We start from the raw sequence: 20,570 nt of genomic DNA, 5'->3' as shown, positions 1-20,570 counted from the left end.
GGTCATGCTGACAGATGTCACACTGGGAACGGATGCAATAAATGATTATATTAGTTTCCCTGGGCTGCCACTACCAGTCCCCATAAACCAGGTGGCTAGGAATGACAGAGGTGGATTCCCACGTGGTTCTGGAGGCCAGAAATCTGAAACCGAGGCGTCCCACAAAGGCTCTTGGGAAGAGTTGCTTCTCCCAACTTTGGTGGCCCCAGGCGTCCTTGGCTTGTGGCTGTGTCATTCTCAGTCCGTCTCTGTCTTCACTTGGGACTTCCTTGTGTGTATCAAATCTCTCTCTTCTACAGACACTTGTCATGGGATTGAGGGTGCTCTCATTCTGGGATTCTTCCATCTGCAAGGATCCGATTTCAGATTTATATCAGGTCACAGTCACAGGCATAGGGGTTAGGACTTGGACACCTCTTTTGGGGGGACACCATTAAACCCACTGCAACGACCAACACCGTCGCCCAGGGATGCCTACCTGGCTGGACCCGCACAGCTCGAGAAATTGCTCGGATATATTCCCCTTCCCTTCCCTCTCCGTCCTGCCCAGCACAAAGAGAAAAACCCCAGCTCGTGCTAGCATGTCTTCAGCACCTTCTTGCCATTTGCTGATCCTCTTTTTTTTTTTTAAGGAAGAGCGAGGTCAGCCCTCAGGCTCAGAACCTTTACCGGGCAGCTCTACCCAGTGTTCATTGCATGTCTGACCCATGTGATAGTCTATTGATGAATATAGATACTGGTCTTTTCTTTATGGTAGTGACACAAAACTTCCTCTTGGATTGAACTGAAATTTGAGCCAACACTAGGTGACTGAGTTGGGAAAAATATCGGGTAAATAAGACATGCAGATATGATGGGTTGCTGCACAGGCAGAGGGGTCATTGGGAAGTGCAGGTGTGGCTTACTGGGTTCCCGCTGGTTACAGGAGCCCTGCGCATACACATGTGAGGTTTACCAGGAAAAGGGTGGCTAAGGCAGGTTCTAGTCTACTGGCTCTTGTCTCTCCTTGAACTCGAGATGCTATTTCTAACAGTCGCATGCATTTTTGTTTGGAGGGGAAAAAAAAACCCCAACAACCCAGAATTAAAAGAAGACTTCAAGAATCAACCTCCTCTGCCACCCCGCTTCTGTTCTACAGACGAAGAAACCAAGGCTCACAAAAGAACAAAAAAAGAATTGTCCAAGGTCACCCAGGCGTCTGGACTCCCATATGTTGAGTTGAGCTCCTACTATTTACAGGGCAGCTGCAGCCCGTGAATTCTTCAGTACATGAGTTATTGTATAAGTCCTCACAGCGGCACTGTGAAATTGCTGGAATTTTACAGGGGAGGAAACTGAGGCTCAGAGAGGTTAGGAGCTTGTCCAAATGGCAGAGCTGATAAGGCGGAGGAGCTGGGATTCCCGTCCACATCTGGCTGGCTCTCCATCTGGTGTTTTCACCAGAGCAGCCTACTGCTTTCCCCCCTCTTGCAAATGTCTGCGTACCCTCACCCATACACACATACGCAGACACCCAAATATACATGCACACAAACACGCGCACCCGCGCACAGATGCACAGCATTTATTTGGGTGAGGACGTTCTGGGCCTTGGCTGTTTCTGCAGGTTCTACGTTCACGCACCTCATCCAACTGACATTTCTCTGCTGGGTCCTCTTGCAAATCCTTGCAGGTGACAACATGTTTCTGGCTTTCTCTGAAGGGAATGAATGCAAGAGAGACATTCCTCCTTGGGGAAAGAAAGACAGAGGCTGTGTGCAGGGAGAGATTTTGAGCCTGTGGGTGCCAGGTTATTTCTCTCTATTCTGGAAGTTCCTGGATATTGGGAGACAACTGGATGAAGCCAATTATTTGGCTTTTTATCTTCCCTATGCCCCCAACAACCGGATGTTGGACACCATCAAAGACCCTGACATCAGGATCACAAGAGTGACCTCCTTCAGATTTGTTAGCTGTTGAGTGTCTTCATTGCTGGCACCGGCATATTCTAGATTCCTGGAGGGTCCCTTTTAAGAAATGTTGTGAACTATGAATTCCTTACCCCCATGAACTGAGGGCGCACACAACACATTTTTCATACAATTTCTTGGAGTTTACATGTTCTTCAAAGTTCTTTTCTGAGTTTCAGTTTAAAATCCCCCCACCCACCAATCAGAATAGGAACATCCCTGGATAGTCCCAGGGGTGATTCCCTCAACTCTCAGATGGGGAAACTGAGACCCAAGACCTAAGAGTGGCAGGACTTGGAAGTCCCAGGGATGGTTAGGGCCAGAGCTGGAGTTTGGATGCTGAGCCTTCTCAGACCGGCCCAATGCCTTTTCCACTGTTTCTCCCTCTCCCTAAAAGCACCTCACCTTGCAGCACTTCTAAATAGACCCAGGCGATCCTAGGAGAACAGCCCATGGGAACCCAAGGGGTAGGGACTAAAGTATCCTGTGTCAAACTCCTAGGTTCGAATCCCAGCTCAACCACTTATAGGCCATGACGCCTTGGGTAACTTACTTACCTTCTCTGTGCCTCAGTTTTCTCATCAGTAAAATGGGAAAAATATTAGCATCTACTTCACAGAGTTATGGGGAGAATTAAAATGGAATCCAGGTAGGATTTTGAAATAGTGCCTGGCACGCAGCATACATTCAACGAAGAGCTGGTACTATTAACATTGATATTATGATTATTACTAGATAGAGAGGGAGAACCTCTTGCTGTGGTACAGACACAATAAACAGCTGCTACCCTCACCCTTACTCTGAGCTGGATGACATTCCTCCCCAGGCTCGAACTGATTTCGGTGCTGGGATGGGGGAACTCACAGGTGCTTGGAGCATAAGTAGCTTGATCTTCTGAGAAACTAACGTATGGAGAAATTAAGGGATTTTTTTCTGAAGGCCTCAGAGCTACTTAGAGGCACGTTCAGGTCCTCAGCCTCAGGGTTCTCCTGCTGCTTGGGGCACAACCCCCCCGGGGATATAATTCTAAAGAGCAAGGCTGGCTGCCGTGGTACAGAAGGGGTTAATTCTGAGCCCCCACCCCCACCCCACCCCACTGGCTGTAGGGAGCTTCCTACACTCTGAATTTCATTTGCAAAACAAACAAGATACTCCCTAATAATTCCCAGGCCTTTTTTTCCTCATGGCTAAGATGCAGATTTTGCTAGAAGTGGGACTTCCAAAGATCCTAATTGCTAGGCTGTTGTTGGACAACTGGGGGCTGTTTCATGGCTGGAAAAAGGGTCACATGGCCAGTCATTCATTCATTCACCCCAGGCTCACAGCCTGGAGCAATGGATACAGACACGCACCCCTCTGGACACCTCCAGAAGTGGACAGTGTTCTTAGAGCTTTCTCAGACCTGCTCCACTGGAGAAGAGAGGTCTGCGTGACTATTCTCAGATGGGAGGTGGCATTCGGTAAATAATTGCCAGTCTCTGAGGAACACGGGAATCTTTTGGCATGAACGTTTACCATGAGCCAGGTTGTGCAGTGAGCACTTGATAATTATCTCATTCTGGTCTTGCAACAAATCCATGTGGTATTGTGAGTCATCCCTTTTTTCCCAGGTGAGCCATTGGGGTACTGCGAGGTAAGACCACCCCATGGTCAGAGACTCCTCACTCGTGAGCAAGAGAACAGGGCTTGACCCCAGATCTAAGGGTCTCCAGATTTCAGGCTCTTCTCATCTACTTCATTGATGTCATTTCTTCTGGTTGGATACATTAAAGGTGGAACGGGGGTGGGGGTGGGAGGAGACTAAGGTCCACGATGAGTTTCCAAAACAACCAGTACCTGGAGGAAAACCAGATTCTAGGGTTAGACCCACTTCACGTTACAACAGAAATGCGCTTACGTATCTGGGGGTTGGGAAGACGGGGTGAGAGAAATGCGAAGTGTGCTTTCGTTTATCCTGAGCAAATAGTGTCAGCTGCCAATATGGCTGATACTGAGAATTGCCTGCATAGCATCCATTGCCCGGATTTTGCTCTCAGATCCTTCAATTAACCAACCCACAATGGACATGCAATGCGAGAAAGAAATCTTTTGGTGATAGTTGAGGCCAGCAAGCTTTGGAGGTTGGTTGCTAGCCAGTGTCTCCTGAAGAACAGCTCCCATCAGCTTGATGCCCCTGCTTGAGGATCCTCTCCACAAATACTCTTAAGAATCCCAGAGCTGCCTTCTCTCCATCTCTTACTTCTTGCCGCGCACAGGCAGAACACGAGAGGACACCTAAGCTGGAATGGCCCTGGCCCTCACCTCTCCATCCCGCAGCTCTGCCTGCTGGTCTCCCCAGAGCTTCACCCTGGTATCTCCTGGTGGAGCCTGATGTGGAGGGTTGAGTTCCTCAGGGAGAGAGGGGAGGCTTGTCTTCCTTCCGAGGCATACCAAGTTAAAGGCATCCACCGCAGAAGTCCTGGGGCAACCAATCGTATAGCTCTTTGAGTTCTCATGTGAGAGAACCCATGAGAGGGATTTCCTTAGGTCGTGCCCTAGATTAGAAGTTTCCAGATGCAACAGCTCATGTCCCCAGAGTGCTTCCTCCCACTGACCTCGGCATCCGGTTGAGTCTGGGGCAACTGGCCTGGCCCCCTCCCACTTTCCCTATGACACCCCCCCCCCCATGACACATTCTCCTTTTGGACCCTGTTGCACTTTCCTGCCCGTTGACCTTGCTAGAGCCCACCCTAGCCTGGGAGAACATACTTTGACTACCCTTGCAACTTCATAGGGGAAGAAAACAGGTCTCTTATCAGTTAGGTTGTGAGATGCATATAAAAAAGTCAATGGGGACTGGCTTACACTTAAGGAAATGCATTGACAGGCGTACTTGGAAGCCAGAGCCAGGGTGACTCAGAACTGACTCCATACAGTTTCTCTGGTTTTAGTTTTCTGAGCTGCTTCGTTGGACTCTACTTCACAAACCAACATTTTTCTCAGCCACTGTATGGCGGTGGCCCCAGGTCTGTTGTCTACACATGATCTTACTCAGAGGAATAAGAGAGTGGGCTGCTTCTGGATGCTCTGCTAGAAGATCAAAGAACTTTAATAGGAGTCCCCTCCTATCTGCCCCCCCAGCAAACCTTTTTTTGCATCTCATTGTCCAGAATAAATCAAATGACCATTCCTACAGCAATCACTCAGAGTAAAATCAAGTTAGTCTTAGATTAATTGGGTTGAGTGCTGGAGCTGGGAGTTGACATCCCTTGAGGAACCCAGGCTGTGTGGAGGAGGGATGGACACATGGACAACACTGAGATTCTATTAGGAAGAAAGATGGGAAAGTGGATGCCAGTGAGGCCACCAACAGCGATTGTTCCAGAGCCTTTCTCCTTCTTTTCCTGGAGTCTTCTTTATCCCAGTGTAATTGTATGGATGTGAATGGAGGGGGCAGCTTGATAACAATGTCAACACCCAGACCTAACACAGATGATTATTTTAGGAGACATATGACATCTGACTCTGCCCAGGATAAACCCAGGATCTGGACAAGACAAAGTCCTTTGGTTCTTCTCTTTTCTCAACCAAAGCTTTATATTTTCTTGTGTAATCAAACTCAATTGGATGAGCACCCTGCTTGTGTCCTTTGAGTCTTACAGGGGAAACTGATGCTAAGAAGGAGTGAGAAATCCAAGAGATTTATTGGGGGTGGGTAATGCCTGGGAAAGACAAAGGGAGAAAGAAGCAGACCACAATAAAGATCAGAGAAAGTCCCAAGCCAACAGCAGGGGAGGTTCAGAGCAAAGACCGTCCACCAGAAGGGTCCTGCACTGGGCAGAAATGGCAGCACCCTGCTCAGTGTTTGGCTGGGGGCATCCAAGGAAGCATGTGGGTTTGACCTAAAAGCTGAAGTGTTGGAGGGTACCCGGGTGTCCTCAGTTGGTTAAGCATCCAACTCTTGATTTTGGCTCAGGTCGTGATCTCAGGGTTGTGAGATCAAGCCCTGAGTCAGGCTCTGTGCTGGGCGTAAGCATGATTAAGATTCTCCCTCTCCCTCTGCCCCCCACCCCCCACTCTCTCTCCACCTCTTAAAATAAAAAAAAAAAAAGCTGAAGTGGATCCCCAAGGTCTGGCAGCTGGAGGCTGTCCACCAATTGCACTTCTTGCAGCTGAATGGCAAACTCTTTCTTGAAGGGAGATCTGAACATCACATCTTGGTGGCTACCACCTCCTTCTATACCTACAATGGATTAGATGCTGCACTAGGTCCTGGGAGGGGAGAAAGGGAGACAATACTTGATTCCTCCCTTATGTCATCTAAATGCCTTAGTATCATCGCTCCTTGATTTGCAAACAAACTTGGGTCTAAAATGTCGTTTTGCAGATAAAAAGTCCTTGGAAATAGCCATTAATTCCCATTACGACTAATGTGAAATCCACAGCGTTCTTGTTAATGGAGAAGTCAGTGCAAGCAATAAGCGGGTAACCTATAATATAGGTTATAATTACATGCCGCACATAACTGTAAAGTCTGTCATTACAACCATAATTTGTAAAAAAAATCCTGCAGGAACTTGTTGGCAGCTGCAATGCCAATGCTCACCATTTAATCGGCTGTTTCGCGCTCTGCGAATGTGTGAATATTGGTAAGAAATAGTTTGGTATTTGCTCGAGAGTACTAATTTTCAGGTTTGACCCTGTGTTGCTGTGCAAACACTTGGTGTATGAAAATGCACCACGTGGACATCTCTACCGAATGGTGCCCAGAACAAAAGGTCCTGATGGTGATGATGATTGGCATTCCAGTTATCTACGGCTGCTGAATAGACTAGCCCACACTTAACGTCTGAAGTTAAGAACCACTTTATTATGCTCATGGATTCTGTGGGTCAGGAGAGGGATAGCACAAAGCAGAGTTGTTTTGTCTTCCATCTATGACCACGGTTCAGCTGGGAGATTCTTTTTTTTTTTTTTTTTTTTAATTTTTTATTGTTATGTTAATCCCCATACATTACATATTAGTTTTAGATATAATGTTCCATGATTCATTGTTTGTGCATAACACCCAGTGCTCCATGCAGAACGTGCCCTCTTTAATACCCATCACCAGGCTAACCCATCCTCCCACCCCCCTCCCCTCTAGAACCCTCAGTTTGTTTTTCAGAGTCCATCGTCTCTCATGGTTCTTCTCCCCCTCCGATTTCCCCCCCTTCATTCTTCCCCTCCTGCTACATTCTTCTTCTTCTTTTTTTCTTTCTTAACATATATTGCATTATTTGTTTCAGAGGTACAGATCTGAGATTCAACAGTCTTGCACAATTCACAGCGCTTACCAGAGCACATACCCTCCCCAGTGTCCATCACCCAGTCACCCCATCCCTCCCACCCCACCCCCCACTCCAGCAACCCTCAGTTTGTTTCCTGAGATTAAGAATTCCTCATATCAGTGAGGTCATATGATACATGTCTTTCTCTGTTTGACTTATTTCGCTCAGCATAATACCCTCCAGTTCCATCCACGTCATTGCAAATGGCAAGATCTCATTCCTTTTGATGGCTGCATAGTATTCCATTGTATATATATACCACATCTTCTTTATCCATTCATCTGTTGATGGACATCTTGGCTCTTTCCACAGTTTGGCTATTGTGGACATTGCTGCTATAAACATCGGGGTGCACGTACCCTTTCGGGTCCCTACTTTTGTATCTTTGGGGTAAATACCCAGGAGTGCAATTGCTGGATCATATGGTCAGCTGGGAGATTCTTAAAGGCTGGGGGCCGGAAGCATTTGGGGGCTCCTTCCATCATATGACCGATACCAGGGTGTGGCTGGGACTCCCCACCAGACAGCTTACACTTGGCCTGTTGTGTAGCTTGGGCTTCCTCACAGCATGGTGGCCTCAGGATAGACATACTCTTCATGGTCCCGGGCTCCAGTGTTCTAGCAAAGAAGGCGGAAAATGCATGGCCTTTGATGAAGGCACAGAGCATAACTTCTGCCATTCTTTTTTGCTCGAAGAAGTCAAGCCCACCCAGATTTGGGTGAAGGATCAAAAAATGTGTTGCTATTTTAAAGAACTACCACAGTTGGTAATGATAGTTATCACTAGTTCTGTGCTAAGCCTGGTGCGAAGCTATTGTGTATTTATTCTTCATAATACTCTTACGAATGAGGTATTTCAGTTTTCGTTTTGAGGAGAGGTTAGGTGACTTGCCCACAATCACACAGCTAGAAAGAGACATAGCCACGATGAATGCCCAGATCTGTCAGATGCTATAACACATCACCCGAGTCTGAATTTCTTGCCCAAATGTCACCCCATCCCTGACTCCTATGCCTGGACTGGTTTGGGGAGGGAAGGCAATTGAGAGAGTATTAAAGATGAATTCAAGATATTTTCTTGCTTGTGAAAGTAATCTTTTTTTTTTTTTTTTAATTTCACTATTATTTCTCATTCGTATTCAAATTCCTGAGTTGAAAACTATACCAAAGTGGTCAAGTGAGAATATTCCATTGCTTCCTGCAGGGCTGTGCTGTCCTGTCTTCCATGCTCAGCTCCTGAGGAGAAATGATGCTGCAGTTCAGGGGGGTCGCACCGCATGAGAAAAGGGGCTGGCAGGTAAGAAGACGAGGTTCAGCCCCTAGGTTGTTTTCCGTGTGTGTGTCTGCCTCCATGGGGTTGGGGGCATGTGTCCTCGTGGCAGGCAGGATGTGGCAGACTCTGGAGCCCTGTTGGGCAAGGGGACCCATCCAGAAAAGATGATGTTGCCATAGAGAAAAGAGCCAATGCCCTGGTTTTGACAGGTGGTCTGAGTGAGTCCGGGAATGTGTAGAGACAGCCCTGGAAACATCCCTCAGTCCCATCAGCCGTCCCATCCACGGTCCCCATCCTGGGGGTACGCAGGCATTTCACACGGAAATGTAAGATGTTCAGTCTTACATCTTATCCCTGCTGCAGCCCCAGAGTTTGAGGTGACTTTGGAGAGTGCGGCTGGCTTGTTCCATGTCCTGCCATCGTGGGGTCTCCCAAGACCCCAGCCAAGCCTCCCCTCACCCTTACCATACTCTCCCATCCTCAGCATCCTCCTGTCTTGTGCTTGGCACATAGTAGGTGATCAGCCGGTATTGAAAAAAGTACACTTTGCATCCCATCAATTACAAACTGCAGACAGTTGGTCTCTCTCACTCCTATTTCTACTTCCATCTTGGTCCCTTGTGTCCTCCCTGCCTTGGATTCTGTCCCCACTCTCCAGGTGCCTCTTACCCTTCCCACTCCCAGAGATGCTTCAAGACTGACTTCAATTCTTCTTTTCCTTCCAGAAGCCTTCCTGTAGCTAATCCCCCAAGTCTGGATTAAAAGCCCCTCCCACTGAACCCTCTGTTTACTCAGGTGGTGGCACCTGTCACCTGCACCGACCCCACCATGGTAATGAACTCACTTGCAGGAGGGGTAAGTTTCACACACTGTGATTCAGGCGTGCCCAGAATTTAATACATAAAGTGCAGCTTTCTTCATTTTCTTGAAGTGATTTCATTTTGTCCTCGAGTCTCTGTGTCCATTAATGGCAGAAAAAAAATTAAATTTGCCAATTAGAGGTAACGATCTCTTTAGTAAATGTTCAGCCAGTTCAGAATTCAAACTCTTGGTAAGGGCCATGTCTCCTTTCCCCAGACGTCTCTGCTCTCCTGCCTCATTTCTAGGGTGCCCTCTCGGTCTGGGGAAAGCAGATGTGTCCTCATAGTGACAGAGTGACCAGCTTCCCTTGTTCTTCACTCTGCTCCGCTGTGCGGTGGCCAGCCTCCTGTCCCCAGGATGCTGGGCTGCCATGGAATCCTTCGCCCTTGTCATTGCCACTTTGATCCCAGGCTCTTTTTTTTTTTTTTTTTAAGATTTTATTTATTTATTTGTCAGAGAGAGAGAGAGCACAAGCATGGGAAGCATCAGGCAGGCAGAGGGAGAAGCAGGCTCCCCGCTGAGCAGGGAGCCCGATGCAGATCTCGATCCCAGGACCCCTGGATCATGAACTGAGCCGAAGGGAGCCGCTTAACTGACTGAGCCACCCAGGTATCCCTGATCCCAGGCTCTTTCTGCTTGTCTAGCTTCTTAACACTTCCCGCTGGGACACACGGGAACTTCCAGATTCCTTAGATGCCATGCTCAGACAGTGGGGACCCAGAGGCCCCCCTCCAGAGCCATGCCCCCAGCACTGGCCTTCTCTGAGTGACTTGCAGTCCCCATCCCAGTGCATCGGGGCCATAATCCGGATGTGGTTAGATTCTCCCAGACCCATGTGGGTGCTTCTACCTCCCCTGACCTCTACAGAGTGCAGAGTGTTGCTGGGGGTTGATCAAAGACTCTTCCAATACCGATCACTCAGCACTGAGCAAACTTTTTCTTTCTCCCTCTTGAAACTCCCCTTCACTCCTTCACTCTCACTCTGTCAAGTTCTTTATTCTAGGAGGTAGCCACCTGCCCATCCTCTGGGGCTTTGACTTCATGGAGGAGAGGTATAGCAGAATTTTAAAAAGAGAGAGAGAGAAGGAACGTACATGAGTACACAGTAACACACACACACACACACATTTTCCTTGTTACACTGATCTCTCTCTCCCCTCTATGACTCCTTGAGAACAGGGACTGGCTCTGACTCATTCCCTCAGCCTCAGGGCCTTGAACGGGGCCTGACACAAAGGAATGCTTCTCGAATGCAACCTAGCTTTCCCAGACGCCGCCCTTGACTTGGGGACCCCTCGGCACCCAGCATGGGATGCTCGGCACCGACAGCAGGCTTCACCAGGGGGAAATGGAGGTGATAGAATCATAAGGATAGGTACTGGATTTTGAGCATTTATTATGTATCAGATATAGAACCAGCTGCTTCAATGAAATGATCTATAACTTCCTGCCACCCTCTCGGTTAGGCTTGATACATTTCCTTCTGCAGATGCGGAGACTGACATTCAGAGAGGTTACATCTCTTATCTGAATCTACTTGGCCAGGAAGTGAGGATTGGAACCCAGCAACCCGTGGCTCCAAAAGCTCGGGGCCGTTTGACCAGGTCACATGAGAACTAAGATACGCATGTGAATCTTCTTTCGGAACCGAGGAGATGGCCCTGGTTTCAGATGTTCTTGGAATCCAACCCTTGAAAACCCACATCTCCAGGAGGGCAGGCCCTGGAACTGCAGGTTAGGGTTTGCAACTCGTTGGTGCCAAATCTCTGTTATGTGGGACACACCATATGGAGCCTAGAATTCATCACAGCCTTTGGCAGGCAGCCTGGCCTGGAAATAACCCCAGAAGGCTACATTTTGATCAGGAAGCTTGCAGCTGTTTTTCAAAGTCATTGTTGGAATTTTTAATTTAATTTTATTTTTAGTAAACCTACATGCTCCTCATTTTTCGGCCGGCCTTCCAATTTCCTTGGTGTTCTGGACCATCACAGTAGGGACACGGTGCACGTTCGGGCAGATAGGGGGACGTTTGGAGAGGTTAGCACACCTCCTTGGGCCAAGCAAGGAATGGGGCCTCCAGAAAAAAAAAACCACACACAATCCTAAGTAAAGTTAAGCACATAAACAGCTGTGGTCTCGTCTCTGGGTCTCAAGGTTGCAGTGGGGACAGGGAAGGAGTACAAAGGGGCTCGGAGGGCTCCCAGAAATGGGTAATGCCTCTTTCTCTACAGTGAGGTACCTGGAGGGCCAGGCGGACACCCACAGGATGGAGTGTCCAGCCAGTTTGGCCAGCTGGCCATGGGGCCTGGGGCAGGATGCATAGGCCTCTTCGAGCTCTCAACTTTTGATTTTCCAAGTGATTCACCAGATCCCCGTCACGCTGGGGCCGAATTCTTGAAAGCGAAGCCACATTTAAATTCTCCAAAGTAAAGCCACGTTTTAGTCTTTGGCTGTAAGGGGCTTGGAATCCAGCCACCCCGGGACTTGAGAGAAGAGTGATTCCATTTTTGAGGTTTGAAGAATCCTAGAATTCAGAGGCTGGGCCCAGCCTGAGAGAGAAAACTGATTTCAATCTGATTTAATCCCCGCCCTCCCTGCCCCCCTCCCGCCCCCCACCTCCCACCCTCCATCACCCGGGCCCAGGCTTATAGAACAGCATTGCTCATGGCACATTCTTATTTATATGAACTGTGCTGTGAATCAATAAGGTGTCAGGCTTTTGCTTAGTGGGGAAAATCTTCAAGATCCCACGAACGCCCCAGTAGAAATGGCGTGCGGGCGTTTTTCTTCTTTTTCCCCTCCAGGATGGCAATTCTCCTGTGGTTATGTCTACACAACTGGTTGAAGGCAGGGGGCGGGGGGGGGGAGGGAAAAAAGAAGCCACATGTAAAATTCAGGGTTTTGTTATTTTCTTTTGCCTGTACAATACCACACAGATTGTGTGGTTGACTTATTTTTAACTGGGTGTTTGTGTGAATGAACCAAACTGGTCAGTTGCTTGGGCAATATTGAGATCAGAAGCATGCTGATCAAAGGCACCAAAAGCAACCACTAATTTGACCAAAAGAAAAAAAAAGCCACAATAGCTAGACAAAGACATGTTAGTTTGGACTGTGTATAGACGTGGCCTGCCTTGATGTTTGGTGATCAGCATAGAGCACTACCAGAACGTTGGTAGTGCTGACCTGAACGTTCTGAACGTTGAACCGGCTGACCCTGACTATCTGATCTACCAGGTTAGCTTGTCTGATCCAGTTTTCAAGAGATCTTGGAGAAAACAGCACGTGTGTTGGTGGAGGGGTGGGGGGTGTGTGGTGTGATGGTTGGAAGTATAATTATGACTGTTGACTTTAATGATCAATCACAGAGAGTAAGCAAGAATCCAATTACTTGCTAATCAATTGATTATACAGTGCGATTAGTTGTATGATTTGTTATTCCCCATTTCTTTGGAGTTGGGAAACCTACTTCACCTCTTTCTTTATTTTTTTGTTTGTTTGTTTGTTTGTTTTTGGTTTTTTTTGAGCATATTTTTTAAAAATTTTATTATGTTATGTTAGTCACCATACAATACATCATTGGTTTTTGATGTGGTGATCCACGATCCATTGTTTTCGTATAACACCCAGTGCTCCATGCAGTACGTGCCCTCCTTAATACCCATCACCGGGCTAACCAATCCCCCCTCCCCCCTCCCCTCTAAAACCCTGTTTGTTTCTCAGAGTCCATAGTCTCTCAGGGTTCATCTCTCCCTCCAATTCCCCCCCCGCCATTTTTCCCTTCCTTCTCCTAATGTCCTCCATGCTATTCCTTATGTTCCACAAATAACTGAAACCATATGATAATTGACTTTCTCTGCTTGACTTATTTCACTTAGCATAATCTCCTCCAGTCCCATCCATGTTGATGTAAAAGTTGGGTATTCATCCTTTCTGATGGCTGAGTAATATTCCATTGTATATATGGACCACATCTTCTTTATCCATTCATCTGTTGAAGGGCATCTTTATACCTCTGTTGAGGTATGGGTTGAGTGTGAGTTAAATATGTTATGGGCTGAATTGCATCCCCCATCTCCGCAAAAGATATGTCAATGTCCTAACCCCAGATACCTCAGAGTGTGGCCTTATTTGTAAATAAGGCTGTTGGCAGATGTAATTGATTAAGACAAGGTCATACTGGAGTAGGTGGGCCCTTAATCCAATGTGATGGGTGTCCTTAGAAGAAAAGGAGAAGAGCCACAGAGACAGACACCCGGGGAAAATGCCACATGGCAACACAGGCAGGAACCGGAGGGATAGAGCTGTAAGCCAAGGAATGCCAGGGCTTGGTGGCTGCCACCGGAAGCTAAGAGAAAGGTATTGAACGCCTTCTCCCCTACGGGAGGGAGGATGACCCTGTTGGCACCTTGATTTTAGACTTCCAGCCTCCAGGACTGTGACAATAAATTTCTGTTGTTGTAAGCTACACAGTTTGTGAGACTTTGTTGTGGCAGTCCTAGGAAAGTAATACAACGTATCAGTGAAATGAGGGTAAAAAACAAGGGATGGAACACTCAGAATCATAAAATTGTAAAATATTAGAGGTAGAAGAGGCTTTTTGATTCATTCTGCACTACTCTATTTCCCCAAGAAGCACACAAAATGTATTCCACATCAAACAAATTTGGAGAATATTCCACACCACCATCTTAGAAAACAAAAAGTGACTTCAGCACTTGAAAGGCACTGACAAGTCCTGCAGCCAGGAAACCTCTTTCACTTTGAACAAGGCAGCATTTTCCAAATATCTCTTGGGGATGGAACACTTTTGGATAAAATGCCTCTCTACTTCCCATGAAAGCCTCCTGGTTGAATGGAGAATGCCCTACTCATCCCAGCCAACTCTCCCCTTGGTTGACTTTGTGACCTTAGGAGACTCACGCCTCTCGGCTGGGCTCCAGTTTCCTGGGGTTGGAAAGTCAGAGGTCTGAACTGGTCACGATTATACGGTCCCCCCAAATTCACATGATGGTATTTGGAGGTGGGGCTTTTGGAATCTAATTAGGTTTAAATGAGGTCATGAGGTTGGGGCCTCCATGATAGGATTTGTATCCTTCCAAGAAGAGGAAGGGGCTGGAGCTCTCCCTCCCTCTCTCCCTGAGGACCCAGCGAGAAACACCGTCTGAAACCCAGGAGGAAGGTGGTCACCAGAACCCAACCATGCTGGCGCCCTGACCTCCAGCCCCCAGAACTGTGAGAAATGAATTTCTGTCATGGAAGCCCCCCGTCTATGGTATTTTGTTTCGGCAGCCCCAGCAGACTAGGATAGATCTCTTCCAGTATGAAGATTATATGACTATTGATCTTGCCTGTATGTGGCTAAAAGATGTAATTTATCCTTGGATGGAAATCTCTATCTACAGGGCCAAATTATTATTTTGGTCAGTGATGTATTACACTTCCCTGTCCATTTCGCGTCTTGGCCCTGTCAGCGAATTCAGTGCCGATGAGTTAATGTATATGAAAGTGCTTTGTAAACGGCAAGGCATTTGCCCAAACAAGAGGCCTGATGTTTATGCCATTGAGGGTTGAGGCCGTTACGGCCAGGCTGAAGGCGAAGTGCGCCTGGTGCCCGGTGTCAGCAGCGAGATCCCGGGCGCGTGGCATCTGTGTAAATGCGTGACGTGTGTGGCGCACGTGCGTGTCAGTTTCCGTTCAAGCAAAAATGTAAGAAGCAGCAGAGGAGGATGTTTATGGGCGTGTGAGCTCGGGAAGACGGTGCTCGAAGCCGCTGCTGGACCCTGATAGACAACATCTGTGTGGTCTTGGGTAACGTCTCCTCTCTGACCTGATTTCTTTTCCTGAGAAGTGGGCGTACTATTCATTCTTACCTCAGGGGGTTGATGAGAAGATCCAAGGAGGCAATGCACGTGCAGCTCAGATCAGTGTTCGCTAGCCACGTACATGCACACCCGTTTCGTGCGTATTTTCTGTGCAAAGTGTGTGTGCAAATGTCATGGGCTTTTGCTGCCCTCCTCCTTTTATATTTTACAAATTGTTTTGTTCCCTGTGGTTTGGCTTATGTTCCCCAAGTAAACCATCAGAAGCAAGGAATACAAGATGACGTCTTGGAAGCATGGCATGGGATGACCCAGGCTTTGGAAGACACTGGAAGGCTTGGTGCCCGCTCCCAGTCTTCTACCGCCCTCCTCCCGCTCTCCAACATCCTGTAATCGTACATTTGAGACAAACACTGGGTGCTTTAAAGCATTACCCACAAAGGCCTGGATTGCACATTTCAGCCAAGGACCCCAAAGAGCGGCCTCGCTTTCAGGAGGATCCAGCCTTGCCTGCGGTACAGGGAAATTAAAGATGTGAAGGGCCAGTTGCATTTCAGACCACTCTAACTTCTCCGTCTTCGGGCTCTGTCCTTGGCACGCTACTGGGGAGTTTGCTCGAGAAGGGAAACATTTGAGTCCATTATTTTAAAAAGCAGCAGAAAATAGATTCTGGGAGGGGAAGGAAAAAAAAAAAAAACAACAACAACCATGCATTGGCCACAGGAACTTAATGGGCCATTTTGATCTCGGCCTCCTGCCTGGCTGAGGGTGTCAGGAGCCGTGCTCTCAGCTTGCAAAAGAAAAAAAAAAGTCGTAATGAAGTGTTCGAGTCATGGAGAGTTAATGGAATTGGGGGCTGGAGTTATAACAAAAGGGCTTTAAAAGGGGGGCGGGGTGGAATTTATTAACAGCAATATATGGAGCAGGGAAACTGCAACATTTATGAGAAAAGAAAATGGGATCTTTCACATGATCTAAGGTTTCTGCTCTCCACAAGATCGAGTAACACTCATTGGAGAGACCCAGGTGCCTCCCTTTTCTCGGTTAACACCGGCCCCTCTTATTAGGGAGGAGTGCGGGTTCTCGTGGATCCAAGGTGCCTGCCTGCTCAGCTCCCCTTGACCCTGGATGGAGAAATTTCTGCTTATGATAAGGATGTTGGGGTCTTTGTCTGTGGAACAGGTTTCCAGTGACTTGAAGGGCTCGGGGTATCTCTCTCGCAACCTGGTGTATCAGTCAGAGCTCTGGTGGGGGTGAGATGCAGAAACACAGTTCACACTGGCCTCAGACTGAAAAGGAAATAGGGCAGGGGGCTCATTATCCTTATGCTAGGAAACCAGTGGTAGGGAAGTGGAAAAATGAGACAGGAGAGAGAAAAAAAAGCCAATGAAGGACACTCGTCAAGCTGGTTATAGTGTGGGCAAATGCAGTTTACCCATTTGCTCCAAACTCTGGGTGAGGGCATAGAACATCTTTTCTAGTTATCTCAAGGGATGGGGTAAGGGAATTGGGGAAGTTTCCCATTCAATCCTTGCAGTCCTTGGTTGAGGGCTACTGCTGGGATTCTAGCTCTCTGGCATGCTTGGCTTTTCTGGCATGAAGCCAAGGGTACTCCTGTGGCCAGGAGCTAGGGGAGGCACCTTTAGGCAGAGAGTCACTGCTGTTTTCTGTAAAGAATCGTCGAGCATGTCAAGGTGACTGCCAAAAAGATACGGATGCATCATCCACAGCATCTGCCAAGGAGGGGTAGGTATTCATTGATATCAGTGATTGAAAAGTTCAAGTTTGACCAGCTTCAGGCATAGTTGGATCCAGGGGCAGGAATGTTATCAGATCTTGGTCTATATATTTATTTTATTTTATTTATTTAATTAATTAATTAATTTTTACTGGTTTTATTTAATTAATTAATTAATTAATTTTTACTGTTTTCTCTTTTTCTCAACATCAGCCCCGTTCTTAGGCTGCCCATGTGATGGTGTGCTGATTGCCAGTAGCTCCAAGCTTGCATGCAATTCGGTAACCCCAGTGACAAAAGCACCTCCCCTCCCTGCCAAAACAACTTCAGTAGATGACCTGGAATTTATCCTTATTGACTCATCTTGCTTAGTTCATTGTAAGATATGCAACAATTAATTTAATCTTTTCCTGTACAAGGATGTTGCAATGCTGTCTTCAACTGGAGTCATTTGGTTCAGAGTGACCCCTCTTCTACCTTGCTCAAGGGAGCTTCTTTATTTTCATGGCCCTTTGCTGCAAGCATTATTTCAGGGTGATCCTCTGACTACTTCAGTTCTTTCTTCTGTGCATGTGCTTCCTCAGTAACTTCTCCCTTTGCTTTCTTGGCTTCCCCTTCTGAGTAGATGGCCTTCCCAATTGATCTTGTGAGGCTACTGTGTCAGGACTGTTTTGATATCAAGTGACAGAAAATCCAATTAAAATTGTGTTGATATACATATACCTACATATATCTATTTACTTATGCATATACCTACATATATATGTTCATATAATGAAAAAAACCCAGGGACTGGCAGTGGCTTTTGTCTTGGTTTGATTCCAAGTGTTGCATAGGCTCACACAACCATCCACTTTGCCTTCCATTGGTTTTCTCTGTTCTGGGAAGCACAGCTCCTCAGGCGGCCAAGATCCCCAGAGCTCCTGCCCCACCTTCTCTCCCTGCCATTTGGAGAGAAAAAGAGTTCGATTTGCCAGAAGCTCAAACAAAAGTGCTAGAATCCAATCCCACTTGCTCTGATTGGTCTGACGGACCATTTCTGAACCAGTCACTGGTCTTAAAAGAACCCGATGTTCTGATTGGCTACCCCTGGGTCATCTCGTCACTCTCGATGCTACGGGGGAGCTTCGTTTGACCCGAGTCAAATAGACTAAAAATAGGGAAGGGCTGTCGCTGGAGTGAGGAAGTCCCTGTTCTCCTCACTTCTCTGCAGCATTAAATGTAGCTTCACTCTTTCCTAAGACACACAATTGTCACCAAATCAGTGTCTAAAACACACACACATCACTAAACGGCTTGTCTCAGGTCAACTGTCCTCGGATGTATTAGCTCACACGTTACAACACAGGCTTTCCCCCATCCTTCCCACCTTTGACTTTCACGTTAGCCTGTGAGTTCCTTGAGAATACGTATGTCCTTATTCGTTCTGATACCTTCAGCACCTAGCAGAGGCTGGTATACCCTAGACATGCAAGAAAAGACAAAAGAAGAAAGAAAGGAAGGAAGGAAGGAAGGAAGGAAGAAAAGGAAAAAAAAAAGAAAGAAAGAAAGAGAAAGAAAGAAAGGAGGGAGGGAGGAAGGATGGATGGATTCTGGATTGGAAGTCCCAAATTCCCTGTTAAGCTAGAAATTTGGACTTGGATGCTGCGCTGGTAACATTTCAGTGTTGCGCTTTCAAATCAACATGTCCCAGACTGCACTTACCCTCTTATTTTCCAAAATACCCAGCACACTGCATTTCACCACTTTGCTCTCTTTGACCTCCTACCAGAGGTTCAATCTGGGAACCACTGACTTTGTGTTTCAGAGGGTCCATGAACCCTCTGAAATCACATAAAAATTTTTATGCATGAGTCCCTGTGAATTGCCTAGAGGTGTTGTATCAGACTGACCCTAGGGATCCAAAAGCCAAAACTATTGACAACCAATTACTGAAGCCCTAAAATGGAAATTCCTTAGTTTCAAGGAATCCAGCATTTGATAGAACACAATATAGGCATCTTTCGTTTTTCTCAGCAGACACCGAAAGTAAGAGTCAAATCTCAATGTACATTTTTTTTATTATTGATTATTTATCACAGGGCTTAGTCACATTTATCAGAGTAAGGGAGAAATGATGATCCTCTTGCAACCCTCAGCTTCCTGTTTTCTTAACCCCTTCCAGGCCTGAGTGATCAGTCATAACAACTCATTATATCTGCTTCTGAGTTCCCAGCTATTATCCCCTTTTCCTCTAATTGTTCAACTTTGTCTTCCCACAAAATTCCACCTTGGGTGTAAAGACTGACCCAAGTAAGAATCTCCTTGGCTTCCAAAGGACCTTCTACTTATTGGCTCTCTGAGGTCTGATTTCCCACTAGAGCCATCGGGAAAGTGATCAGCTGCAAGTAAGAGAAAATGTAATGTGTGGCTCGCACACGTATTTTCCCGACCGCACAAGAAGCTATATAGTAAGTGGTGGCTGACATTGGTTCATCTGCTTGGCGATGCCCTTGTGGGCGAGGCTCCGTGTATCTTCCTTTTCTCTACAGGTTGGCTTTTTATCCTCATGCTTGTTGCCTCAGACTGCAAGCACAGACATGTGCTTAAGCTGGAGGAGAAGAAGTGGATGTAAGAAGGGCTGTGTCAGCTGTGGGGATCCCTTTTTATTAAGAGGGCAGATGTTTTCCCAGAGGCCACCTTCCTCAGCGGACTCGCCCTTCTGTCTGATGGGTCTTTGCTTGGTCATCTTTAAGCCTCTGCTAGCAGCACGGAAGGCTGTGGAAGTGAAGGATGAGCTGGTCGTGTTTGGTTCTAGTTTTAATCCACCTGGCATGAGGTTTGGTCATGTCCTGTCAGCTCCTCTGAAATACGAGAGCCTGTCACTCCGTGTCACTCTGAGCCCTTATGGTGACCTGTGAGGCCCACAAGACCTGGCTCCTGTGGCATTTCTGACCTCATCCTTTACTGCTCGTTCTCTTCCTGCTTTGGCTCCAGCCACACTGACCTGCCAGGTCCCACGCCAGCCCCTTTGCCCCAGCTGTCTGCTCTCCCTGGAAGGCTCTTCCCCTCCATTCCCACGTGGTCACCTCACCTCCTTCATGTCTTTGTCTAAACGTTACCTTCTCAATGAGGCCAGCTCATCATGCCCCTCCATTCCCGATCTGCCTCACCCGTGAATTGATTTCCTGGAGCTGCTGTAGCAAAGTGCCCCAAATTGGTGGCTGAAAACAGCAGGGATTTATTGTCTCACAGTTCTGGAGGCCAGGAGCCCAGAATTAAGGTGTTGGGAGAGATGTTTCCTTCTAGAAGTTGTGAGAAGAACTTTTCCTCGCCTCTCCTTTTAGCTTCCAGTGTTGCAGGCTGTCCTTGGCGTTCCTTGGCTTGTAGATGCATCACCTCAATCTCTGCCTTGCCTTCACACGGCCTTCTCCTTGTTCCTCTGGGTGTTTCTGTCCAAATTCCCTCCTATAAGGACACCGGCCATTGGATTAGAGCCAATCCTAACCCAGTATGACCTCATTTGAACTTGATTACACCAGTAAAGACCCCATTTCCAATCAGCTCACATTCTGAGATTCTGGGTGGGCATGAATTTGGGAGCACAATATCCAAGCCAGCACACCTAGCTTCACTTTTT

This window comes from Phoca vitulina, unplaced genomic scaffold (genome assembly GCF_004348235.1).
Source record: "Phoca vitulina isolate PV1807 unplaced genomic scaffold, GSC_HSeal_1.0 scaffold46, whole genome shotgun sequence".
Taxonomy (NCBI): domain Eukaryota; kingdom Metazoa; phylum Chordata; class Mammalia; order Carnivora; family Phocidae; genus Phoca; species Phoca vitulina.
This window is presented reverse-complemented; position numbering follows the sequence as displayed.